Source organism: Rana temporaria, chromosome 7 (assembly GCF_905171775.1).
Source record: "Rana temporaria chromosome 7, aRanTem1.1, whole genome shotgun sequence".
In the NCBI taxonomy this organism is placed as follows: Eukaryota; Metazoa; Chordata; class Amphibia; order Anura; family Ranidae; genus Rana; species Rana temporaria.
Genome location: NC_053495.1, coordinates 78,716,072 through 78,728,570, shown reverse-complemented (window position 1 = coordinate 78,728,570; position 12,499 = coordinate 78,716,072). Strand labels below are relative to the sequence as shown.

At 44.9% G+C, this 12,499-nt stretch overlaps 1 protein-coding gene across 4 annotated transcripts in view; it reads left to right on the top strand.

Moving 5' to 3' along the window:
* Positions 1–12,499, top strand: part of TCF20 (transcription factor 20) — a 531,880-nt gene that overhangs the window by 169,683 nt on the left and 349,698 nt on the right. The gene's annotated exons all lie outside the window — the stretch shown is intronic.

Below are 12,499 nucleotides of genomic sequence, written 5' to 3'. Positions count from 1 at the left end.
CGCTATTGTTTTTTTTTAGTGAGACCCACATTTTATTAGAGGAGTTGTGGCACCAGTTTAGGATTTGGACCAACGACATTGCCTTGTAGTATACTGATATGTCTTGCAGCCCCATTCCTCCCTCTGCCTTCTGCGCAAGATATCATAGGCCAACCTTGGACATTTGTCATTCCACACATGCTACAAATGCCTTCTGTATCTGTTTAAAAAAGTTTTCTGGTAATTTAATCAGAACTGTATGTAGTATGTAGATACTTCTAGGTAATATACACATTTTAATGGCACTCACTCTTCCAAACCATGTTGGATAATGTCCTGTCCATTTCTTTAGGTCCCCCACTATCCTAGCCCAGTGTTTCTCAACTCCAGTCCTCGGGGCGCACCAACAGGTCTTGTTTTCAGGCTTTCCATTATTGTGCACAGGTGATTTTATCAGTTTCACTGCCTTAGTAATTACCACAGCAGTTTGATCTGAGAGAAATCCTGAAAACATGACCTGTTGGTGCGCCCCGAGGACTGGAGTTGAGAAACACTGTCCTAGCCAATAGGGATGCATAGTTGAGGTCATATAAAATTTTTTGATCTGAAGTGATATAACACCTGTTAACAAGAAAATCACTGACCTGTCAGCTGGTCCTTTTGTGGCACGGCTAAAATGCAGTGGAATTTGTTTTCCGATTAAGTTAAATTTAATGGCAGAGGGACTTTGCAATTAATTGCAATTCATCTGATCCTACTATAACTACATAACTATCTAGAGTATATGCAAATTGTCATAAAAAACGGAGGCAGCAGACTTTGAAACACATTCGTGTCATTCTCGACTTTTGGCCAGGGCTGTACTTGCAGACTGCATGGTTCTGTGCATGCTGATACTAAATCCCTCTGTGAGGCTTCCATGTCCCCTTGTGGTAATCTTTGGTGTTAGACATTTATTGTCCCTATATGCCTCCTGTGGTTACACATAGTCTTTTTTAGTTTGACATCACTGGGAACATCTTTTGAATCGTTTATACCACATACCCAAGTCATTTATGATTTAATGTGGTTTTAAAGCCACTGTAAACTGTAAACGTACAATTCCCTCTGTTAGCTAGCATTATGTGTCTCAGGGTCTGGGCTTTATAAAAAAAGCAGATTTCTACCTTATTTCACAGCGTCTCCCGGCATTCACGTGACTGCATGGCTCCCTCTTCTCCCAGGCTGACGGCTACAATGGGAGGGGCAGAGAAAGCCCTCTGACCTCAGCCAGGAGGAGAGGAGGCAAGAGGCGAGCAGTCACGTGAACGCCAATAGTTTTTATAAAGCACAGACACTGGAACACATAGTGTTGGCTAACAGAGGGGATGGTATGATTATGATGCAGGTATTCTAGCAGCAAGAAGGGAAGGGGGGTAAGCATGCTTTAAAGTGGTTGTACACACTGTACAACCACTTTTCCCTACAGGTAAGCTTATATTTGGGCTTACCTGTAGGTGCTGGAAATAACTTCAATGGTTTAGGAGATATTTACAATAAAACTGTGCGCCGATGTCTATGACTAATCCAAACTTTTGGAAGGGAAGGTCTAGTGGTGGACTTTTTGCTTTGCTCCAACGCATGCGGCAATACCTCACATGTGGGGTTTGAACAGCGTTTATATATGTGGACGAGACCTTACGTGTGTTCACTTCTGGGCGTAAGCTACCGCGGACAGCGACGTTTTAAATTACATTTTTTTACACTTTTTTTTTTACATTCATTTTTTGGATCACTTTTATTCTCTGTAGGAATGTAAACATCCCTTGTAATAGGAATGGTTTGTGACAGGTCCTTTTTTATGGAAAGATGTGGGATCAATAAGACCCCACATCTCTCCTTCAGGCTGGAAAGCATGAGATCGGAACAAATTCACTTATCTCATGCTGACAGCCACAGTCGCGGCTTTAGTTACATCAGAGGCCCGGGCGTGACATCAAAGTCGCACCTGGGCCTCCGGCGGTTATAGAGATGACTGGTGACCATTAGGGCTGTGCATCTTCACTCGTCTCACGATTCGATGCGATTATGATTATCAAGTCCACGATTCGATTCCGCGATGCATCACGATGCATCAAGATTATTACCCAAGTGCCCATGGTTTTCAAATGTACATCAAAAAATTAATTCAATCAGTCAGACATTGCACAAAAATATTTATTTGTATCTGCTATTTAAACAAATCATACCAAGTTCCCTGCATATCATATAGCAAAGTCTGAATGAACAAAACAGTGCAGCAGACAACAGTATTTATTTAAAACAGTACTGTCTGTAACATTAAACTGTTGTGCTGGCCTGGCTGGTGCAGTTAGTTTATAAGTTTTACAATAGTTTTACTATATAATATATATTTTATATATAATCTTAAACAATAAACAAACAGTACCTACAAAAAAGGAGCACTTCCAGTTCCTGACTGTAAAACATCACAGTGAGTCAGTGAACCTATAACACAGTCAGTAAATGTGTGTGTTATAGGTTCACTCACTGTGATGTTTGCCTGTCAGGAACTGTCTGTCACACAGTGTGTTCAAGTTGTCTGTGTTGCAGAACTTCCTGGTTCACCGTGATTGTTTTGGCACCACCACCACCAGCAGCACCACCAGATGGGTAGTACGTCTAGATCAGTGTTATAAGCTCTCAGAGTTGTCACTTTACAGAAAACGTTACCTGCACTGAGCACTCAGTGAGCACTCTACCACGATACATCAACTGAAGCCAAGCCATGCCACCATTAGAGGAAGCTGGAAAATCCTTGACAGTATAAATTGTCAACTGAATCTGAAAACCTTGGATAAATCTTTATGGGATCACAAACACACACCACAGAATACCAGAAAAAAAAATAAACACACATCCTCCTCACTGAATCATAATGGTAAAGAGCAGGCCACAGGACGGGCAATGTGGCACAGCCACCATAGTCAGACATGATGTCAGGAGGTTGGTGTGTGTTTTTTTGGTTTGTGTGAATGTGTATTTGTGTGATCCAATAAAGATTTACTCCAGGTTTTAAGTTTCAATTTATTCTTTCAATGATTTGCCTTCCTCTGGTGGCTTGGCGGGCGTCAGTTGTCTTTAATTAAATAAATACACTTTTAGAATATTTGGCTGAGGGTTAAGTTGAGCCCCCCCTAAAAATTGACATTCAAAGATAGACACAGTACATCAAGTTTGAAAATTCAATGGAATGGACACATTTTTGAAGATTGTGTCCGACACAATCTACAAAAATAATACCATTCTCCCCATTGCTAGAAATTGAAAAGCTTGTCGTCACTCAGTGACTTAACAGAAAATTTTACCTGCACTCTACCACGATGCATACACCTGTAACTGAAGCCAAGCCACGCCACCATTAGAGGAAGCTGGAAAATCCTTCACCGAAAAAATTGGCAACTGAATCTGAAAACCTTGGACAAATCTTTATGGGATCACAACAAACAGTCACCACAGAATACCAAAAAAAAAAAAGAAAACACACACATGACACTGAATAATGATTGGTAAAGGGCAGGCCACAGCAGGTCAGACAGACAAGCGGGCAATGTGGCACAGCCACAGACAACATGAGGTCGGGTAGGTGTGTTTATTTATTTGTTTTGGTTTGTGTGATCCAATAAAGATTTACTCCAGGTTTTAAGTTTCAATTTATTCTTTCAAGGATTTGCCTTCCTCTGGTGGCTTGGCGGGCGTCAGTTGTCTGGAATTAAATACAGAATTCTTTTTGTTGAAGGTTAAACCCCTAAACAGAGTCAGAAATTCACAGAGCATGACAGACATTGGGAAAACACGTCGGTGTAAAAATACAAAATGGATCGGACGGACAGTCACATAATAGAAAACCATTCTCCATCTCCTCTCCACTCCAGTGCTGCTAAAAGCTAGAATAATATCATATATTCTGATGAATCACCACAGTGAACTTAGAATATATATTATACATATTATAACAAAATGTTACATTCATTGATGATCATTCATTGATCGTTTGCAATTGCCACGACCAGTCACCTGCAGGCTGCCACTGCCAGTCTGACTGCCAGTGCCACGCCACCCCACCAGTCAGTCACAGTGACTTTCTGACTGAGTGCATTCCGTTGAGGACGAGAGTGGCATAACTGGCGTTAACTGTTAAGTAACTGGTCTTCTTGACAATGTGAGGGAGGGGTGGGGAGGAAAAAGGGAAAGGGGGGAGGAGGGAGGAAAAAGGGAAAGGGGGGAGGAAAGAGGGAAAGGGGGGGGGAGAAAGAAAGACACAGAGACAGAAGACAGACAGACAGACAGAGACACAGAGCGGTAAACGGAAAAAGAGATAGAGAGACTGAGAGGGAGACGGAACGAGAGATAGGGAGACGGAAAGAGAGAAAAAAATTAGAGAAAAAAAGAGAGAGAAAGGAAAGAAAGAATGAGGGAAAAGGAGGAAAGGACTAGTAGGAGCCGGAGGAGAGGAAAAGTTCTCCTCCTTTCCTCCTCTAGTCTCTCCCCTTTCCTTCTCTGTCTCTCCCCTTCTTTCCTTCTCTAGGAGAAGGAAAGAGGGAGAGGGAGGAAGGAAAGAATGAGGGAGAGGGAGGAAGGAAAGAATGAGGAGAGAGGGAGGAAGGAAAGAATGAGGAGAGAGGGAGGAAGGAAAGAATGAGGAGAGAGGGAGGAAGGAAAGAATGAGGAGAGAGGGAGGAAGGAAAGAATGAGGAGAGAGGGAGAGAGAGAGAGGAAGGAAAGAATGAGGAGGGAGGAAGGAAAGAATGAGGACAGAGGAAGGAAAGAATGAGGAGAGAGGGAGGAAGGAAAGAATGAGGAGGGAGGAAGGAAAGAATGAGGAGAGAGGGAGGAAGGAAAGAATGAGGAGGGAGGAAGGAAAGAATGAGGAGAGAGGGAGGAAGGAAAGAATGAGGAGAGAGGGAGGAAGGAAAGAATGAGGAGAGAGGGGAAAAAAAAGGAAAGGAGGGGAAAAAAAGGAAAGGAGGAGAGAGGGAAAAAAGGGAAGGGGGGAAAGGGGAAAAGGGGAGGGAAAGGGAAAAGGGGAGTCTGGCAGGGGAGACGGAGAAATAAAACATTTCAGTGGCAGAGACAATGCTATAAACAAAATATATAAAATTAAAAACACTGCTCATTTGGGAACGTGTAGATTTTTCTGTAAGAACACCAATTGATCTACATGGTCTGGTTTGAGGGCGCTTCTTTTTGCAGTTACCACATCTCCCGCAGTGGAGAAAACCCGCTCTGCAGACACGCTTGTACCTGGGATACACAAGTATTGCTTTGACAGCCGAGAAAGGAGGGGAAATATGACCTCATGCTCACGCCACCAGTTCAAAGGGTCCTCAGTGAGAGGCAGAGGTGGGGCTTTACAATATTTTTCCATTTCCTCTTCAGCCTTGGCATAGGGGGTCTTTTTGGGTTCTATTGTACCTTCAGTGTCAGTGAAAGACTGTCCCAGCAAACTCACGAGCAGCGAGCTGGCCTTTTTGGGAGGAGATGGTGGAGAATGGTTGTCTTCGATGGGTTAACTGTCCTCTTCTTCCAGAGTTCGTTTTCTTCTAGGCACTTGATGATCCTCTCATCTAATGTAATCTGTGTTTGAACAAAAAAGAAACGGAAAAAAAAAAATAAGTAAAAACACAAATGTCATGCCTTTGATTCTGATGGGGTGATGAAAAAGCACAGGAAACGGACAGTGCAGTTCCCGCACCGCATCAGATTCAGAAGCGTGGTAGTACTAGTGCTACTGTCGTGTCGTTTCAAGAAGAAACATGATGGAATTCTTCAAATTAATTTAATTACCTCCAAGGATGCAGCTTCCTCAGTGACTCCTTTAAATATCTCCAATCTTTCTTCATCAGTGAGGATAAAAGGCAGTCCCTTAAAGTGAGGATCCAGTGCAGAGGCTGTATGAAGGATCTTCTCTGCCTCACTGCTGTACCTCTTCTGGAGATCTGTTCTAATAGAATTCTTGATCTCGTGGATCATGGGTGTGTCTCCCATCGTGTCTGTCATGCTCTGGAAAAGTTGTGCATTTATAGGGGCAATGAGAGAAACTGTTGGATTGCGCTCTTCTGACATCAGCATGGTTGCATCCTTCATTGGCTTTAATGCACTCACGGCGTCCTCTGCATTTGACACATCTGTTTCGTTTAGAGTGCAGAGATCGGACTCTCCTTTTCTGACTTCTGGAGACAGCAAGGTGGCACAGACTGCAGGTTGTTGTTCCAAGAACCTCTCGACCATGTCGTATGCGCTGTTCCATCTTGTTGGCACATCAGTTATCAGCTTATGATTCTTCAGGCCAAGACATTTCTGTTTCTCTTTTAGACAGTGGCTTGCTCTAGTGCTGCGGTGAAAGAATGTGGATATCCGTCACACTCTGCCAAGAAGCCTAGAGAGTGTGGCCACTTTCAACGCTCGCTGGGATGCAAGATTCAGTGTGTGGGCGAAGCATTTCACATGAGGGAATTTTCCAACTTGAGCTGCAACTATCATGTTTGACGCGTTGTCGGTCACAAGCACTACAGATTTATCGGACAGCTGCCATTCTTCCACAACATGAGACAGTAGCTCTGCCAGATGAGCACCCGTGTGAGATTCATAAATGGCTCTTGTTTGCAGTACATGCGACAAAATCTGCCAGTCCTTACTAATGTGCTGTTATTGTAACATAAGACTTCGTCGTGACTGAAGTCCAGGAATCACACGTTATTGCGACTTGAGTTGCTTGGCTCATTGATGCAATTATGTGAGCTTTGGTTTCGTGGTAGAGTGCAGGTATGACGTTTTCTGTGAAGTGACTTTGTGATGGGATTTTGTAACGCGGCTCTATCGTCTTCAAAAGGTACCGAAACCCAGTGTTTTTCACAACAGAGTAAGGGAGCAGGTCCTTCGCTATGAAAGCTGCCACAGCTTTTGTTATTCTCTTCACCTTTTCAGAGTTAGGCAGCAAGGTTGACTGTAACATTGCATCAATTTTTGGCTGGTCTGGGTCCAATGCCTTGGTGGTGGTGGCGGCAGGTTTTAGTATTTCAGAGTGGAAACGGCTAGCGTGTTTTCTCAGATTAGTAGTATTCCCTAGATATTTAATTTTTGTGTGACAGATTTTACACACAGTGTATGACTTGTCCAATTCGTGCTTCCCACTTTGTTCATAAAAGCCAAAATGTTCCCAGATGTTTGCTTTTAAAAAGCTAGGTGCCTTTTTTATCTCTCGTTGCTTTTGGTCTCCTTCAGCCATTTTTATCTAGCATGCCATTGCCATCTAATTGTGAATTTGTGAGTAAAGATTGATAACACAACACAAGTCTTGGTTGACGTGATGATGAATGATGTCAAACTGTCAGTTTAAAAAAAAATATTGAGTGACTAAGCCTAAAGCCTGCCACGAGATCAACAGAAAAAGTAACAAGTTTGTATGATATGTTAAAATCCTCATTGATTATTCTACCCCCACACGCAGTTGCTATTCGCACTCGCAGAGTCGCTCGCTAGTCAACTATCACCATCCATCATGTGTTAAAAATGCGCCCTCATTAAATGTGCTACTGGTGCTGCCGCCGTGGTAGTCAGTCGCTACTAAGTCAGTAACTCAACTGGTGTAGTTGTACTGGTCAATGGCTGCATTGGTCACAGTCTCAGAGAGAGCGTGATAACGTGACCGGCTGTCGCTGACTATCTCCTTCTCCAATCTGGCACACTGGCATTATTTGAGATCAAACAGCTACAACACATCAAACTTAACCATAATTAATTAAATGGCAAGGCAATGGTATGGTCAGGTCACTGGTGATGAATGATTGTTGTGAATATTATTGACTTAAAACCTTTCAGGACTATTTTTCTGAAATTTTCTTTACAAGTTAAAATCCATATTTTTTGCTAGAACATTACTTAGAAAACCCACAAACAAAACAATTATACACTAAATAAATGTTTTAGCAGTCAGAGAATAAAATGGCGATTGTTGCAATATTTTATCACACGATATTATTGTGCAGACAGGTCTTTTAAATGCAACGTTCATGAATTAAAGACAGTTAGCCCAGTTTTTTAGTATAATGTGAAAGAATTTAGAATTACCAAACATCTCACGCTTTAAAATTGCACACATTCGTGGAATGGCAACGGTAGCGAGATCGCAGGGTACTTTAAATAAAAACATTTTTTCAGAGACTAGAAGAACAGCGGAAGGCGGGGGACCGGGGTCATGCCACTCCTCCGGGATAACAACCGAGCGGCTTTTAGCTGCATCAGTTGTTATCCCTGGAAAGCCAACCTACACTGTAAAAATTAAAAACAGTACCGGGATGCCGGAGATGATGCCTGCACTGCAGCAGCTGCTGCTGCGGGCATCATTCACACCGGTATTAAATAAATATATAATATAACCCCCTAAAGCCCCAAGGACGCAAATTTGTACACTTGGTGCTAAGGAATTAATGAATAGGAAGGAAGGAATACAGAATATGTATGTAATACTGGCAATCAATCACCAGCATTATATTTACTATATATTATTATTTTACAGTCCACTCTGAGTCCACACAATGCATCAGATACTGTATCTCTGATGCATTGTGTGGACTCAGAGTGGACTGTAATATGTAAATAAAATACTACAAAAATAATGCTGGTGATTGGATTGCCATTATTACAATACATATTCTGTTTCTGTATTCCTATTCATTATTAATCCCTTTGCACCAAGTGTAAAATGTAAATAAATACTAAATATAATGCTGGTGATTGGATTGCCATTATTACAATACGAATACTAGTATTCCGTTTCCCTATTCAATAATCCCTTTGCACAGTACTTGCACCAAGTTATGATATATTCTTATTATATCTCTGCTGTCTGTGTGTCGATGAGGAGTCTGTGAGGAGGACAAAGCAGATGACAAGTTTATTAGTACAGTAGTTAGTTACAGTACAACTACTACAGTCTGTGTACTTTTACTACTAGTGTGTGACGTGTTGTCGTGTGACAGTGACAGACAGACAGACAGTTACCTACCTGATTAATATGATGATGACGACAACACAAGTTGAAGTCGGTGGCATGAACGATTGAGCTGAGCAACTGGGCGCTGGTCCGGCGGGTCTCTCCTCCTGCCTGTGGTGGACTACTGAACTCACTGAGCCTGAGGAGTGAGGGAAAAAGGACAGGTGACATTCGTTTTTTGTTAAGTACAGTAAGTAACAGCAGTGAGCGCAGTCAGTCAGGCAGTGTCCCAGTGAGTGCCATGGTGTGTCTGTGTGACAGTCAGTCACCTACCTGATCATTCACAAGGTGGCACACACAGTGAGTCACACTGTATGTCGTCTGGTGGCACCGGCAGTCTGGCTGGCACCTTGTGGGTCTTCTCCTCTCCTGCTGCTGCTTGAGTGTGAGGGGACTCGTGTATGGCACTGGCGTCTGCGGCCTAGCTTCGTCTGTCTCCCAGTCCTGCGAGCCGGTTACTGGTCTGCTCTCCCTCTCCTCTCCCCCCAGCCTGCAACAGCCTGTGTGTCTGACTGTCACTTACTCACTGTGGTGGTCACGGTGAGGTCGGTGATGTGCAATTGTGCACTGCGGTGCGGTGTGCGGCACTGGAGCGGTGGTGGCTGGCCGGCTGCGGCCTAGCTCCGCTCGGGTCTCCTCTCGTCCACTGAACTCCAGTCCTGACTGCGTGTGAGCCGGGTATCGGTCCCGTCCGGTCTCTCTCCTTCTCTCCCCTTGCAAGGTAGCCTGTCTTCGCTGGCAAGGAGTGACTGTCTGAGGCTGGTGGAGGCTCTGCTCCGCGCTGCTGCTACACGTGTCTGATCTCACGACTCCGAGTGCGACACAGGGGGAGGGGTTGACGTCAGCGGGAGGCGGGAAAAAAAGCGCTAAAAAGCTTCGGTCGATTTCGGCTCCACGTGGCGGGCGGCAGGACGCGGCGATGACATCATCACCATGCATCGATTATTTAAAGCTATAGCATCGATGCATAATCGCCGGTGGTCGAATCGTGATGCATCGATCTTACGATTATATTCAACAGCCCTAGTGACCATATGGTCACCAGACATCTCTATGGCTGTCATCCGGCGGCCGATTCTTTCTCTGGGTTCCCAATAGCATGGGAAATCCCGGAGAAGCATCGGAAGGCGGCGGCAGGGGGGGGGGGGGGGGGTCTCCCGTCGCCTGTAAGAACCATCAAGCGGCGGGACTGCCTGAAAATTATATCTAAATGATGCCTGTAGCTGCACCCATCATTCAGATATCCCCGCACAAAGTCAAGGACGTCATATGACGCCGTGTGGTATGGAAGTGGTTAAGGAAACGGGATCAATTCCTTATTTTTTTGGTTACAAACACTTTAACCATGGGAGTGCCATGACCATTGGGGGATTATGCATCCCCTGAAAAGGCCAAGTGGTCAAAACACAAAACATGTTGGTATTTATCACAATTCTGCTATGAGATTAAGGGCCACTAGAAATAGGTCTTGATTGTATATGGTTTTATAATGGATACACTATTTTAACTCCATTTTCAATTATTTGTTTTAACAAGGTTGGTCTTTATTAAGGTATAAATGTACAAGGCACAATACAAAAAAGCAGCAGTAGTAACAGTCGGGAATCCTATAAAATTATATACGGAACATAGCTTTTAGCAGGGCAAAAATACATGTTAACATACAGCTAGCAAGAGTAAAACTTGATCTGGGGAGAGGAAAAAACGGCAAGGGAGGGGGGGGGGAGAAGGAGGAAGAGAAAGGCAGGGCAGGAGAAAACCCACCACGTATTGAAGGACCCCACGGCAAGGCAGGATCAAAGAGGATTTATCCACGGACCCCACACACGCTCAAACTTCAAGGGACAACCCCTGTTCAAGAACGTCTGCTTATACAGAGTCAGGACAGCATTGACTGCATCCATCCATGCTCCCACGTGGGGGGAGCCCTAGAGGTCCATTTTAACAGAATCGCCTTTTTAGCGTAAAAAACAGCAAAGACATCAATAGCTTGGTACACCTTAGGTCTCTGCTCATCATCCTGCACCCCCAATAGCGCCAGCTCCGGGAGACCGGGAGATTCAAGTGGAGACGGGCATTAATGGTCTCAAACTGCGGACCAGAAGTCCGAAAGCTTAGGACAGGTCCAGAACATATGAATGTAGGTACCTTCCGAAGTGCAGCATTGCGGGCAGTTCGGAGAACGTTGCGGATAGATCCCATGCAGCCTCTGAGGTGTGAAATACACCCTGTGCAGGAACTTGGCCTGTATCAGTTTGTCCCTAGAGGAGATCAGCAACTTGTAACTGTCTTCAAAACATTCCCCCCACGTTTCCCTGTCCAGGGATGGGACATCTTCCTCCCACTTACTCCACAGGGCATCTAACTCAGGAGAGTCCTTACTGAGGATCGTTATGTAGAGAGTGGACAGAGCCTTCTTTAGAGTGCTCTGAGCCAACAAGTCTTCAACAACATCGGCCCGAAGAACAGGAGGTGTATGGAACTGGGCCCGGTAGGCATGTCGCAACTGGTAGTAACGGAAAAGCATCCAGGGCGGGAGTCCAAATTGGCTTGTCAGGGCCGAAAAGGAGAGCAGGGACCCACCAGAGACAACATCCCACAACAGTTTGATGCCCCAGCGGGCCCACAACTGCGGGTACGGTAGGGTACGAAAGTGCCTAAGAGTAGGGTTCCCCCATAATGGGGTGAAGGGAGACCAGTGGCCCGGGGACAGGAAACGACGCCTAGCCACATCCCACACCCGTAGCGTAGTCATAGAAGGGGCTGGCAACAGGGGGTACTCAGAGGACCCCCGGTAGACCAGATTACTAAGCTTGGTAAGGGACCCCACTATAGCCGCCTCCAAACAGACAGATGCATTGGCCCTAGACTGCTCAAACTATCACCGCACCGTAACCAGCACAGCCGTCCAGTAGTACACCAATAGGTTGGGCAAGGCCAGCCCCCAAAAACTAACAGGTAGCTGAAGGGTGGATCTGACCAACCGAGGGGATAAACCCCGCCACAGGAAAGAGCCAATACAGCTATCCAAGTCCTTAAAAAAAAAAAAAAGGGGCTATCCACACAGGGCAGTTCCTAAAAAGATAAATACATTTTGGGCAAATCATCTTCAAAACGTTTATGGGCCCAATGAGGTTCAACGGCAAGTTACTCCAGCGCGAGCAGTGATCCCTAAGTCTTTCAACAACTGGTCGCAAGTTGAGCCGGTAGTAGGACTGAAGGTCACGGGAGACTCTGACACCCAAATTACACAAATTACTTAACCCATTGTAGCGCCGACCGCGAGGCCACCCCTCTAGCCCCCACATCCAGTGGGAAAAGAACAGACTTGGTCCAGTTGATACGTATCCCAGAATACCTACCAAACTCATCAAATATATCCAAGGCCGCCGTTAATGAGTCAACTGGATCGTGGAGATACAAGAGGGCGTCGTCTGCATATAAATATATCTTCTCCTCCAGAGGGCCAACCCGAAGTCCAACTCC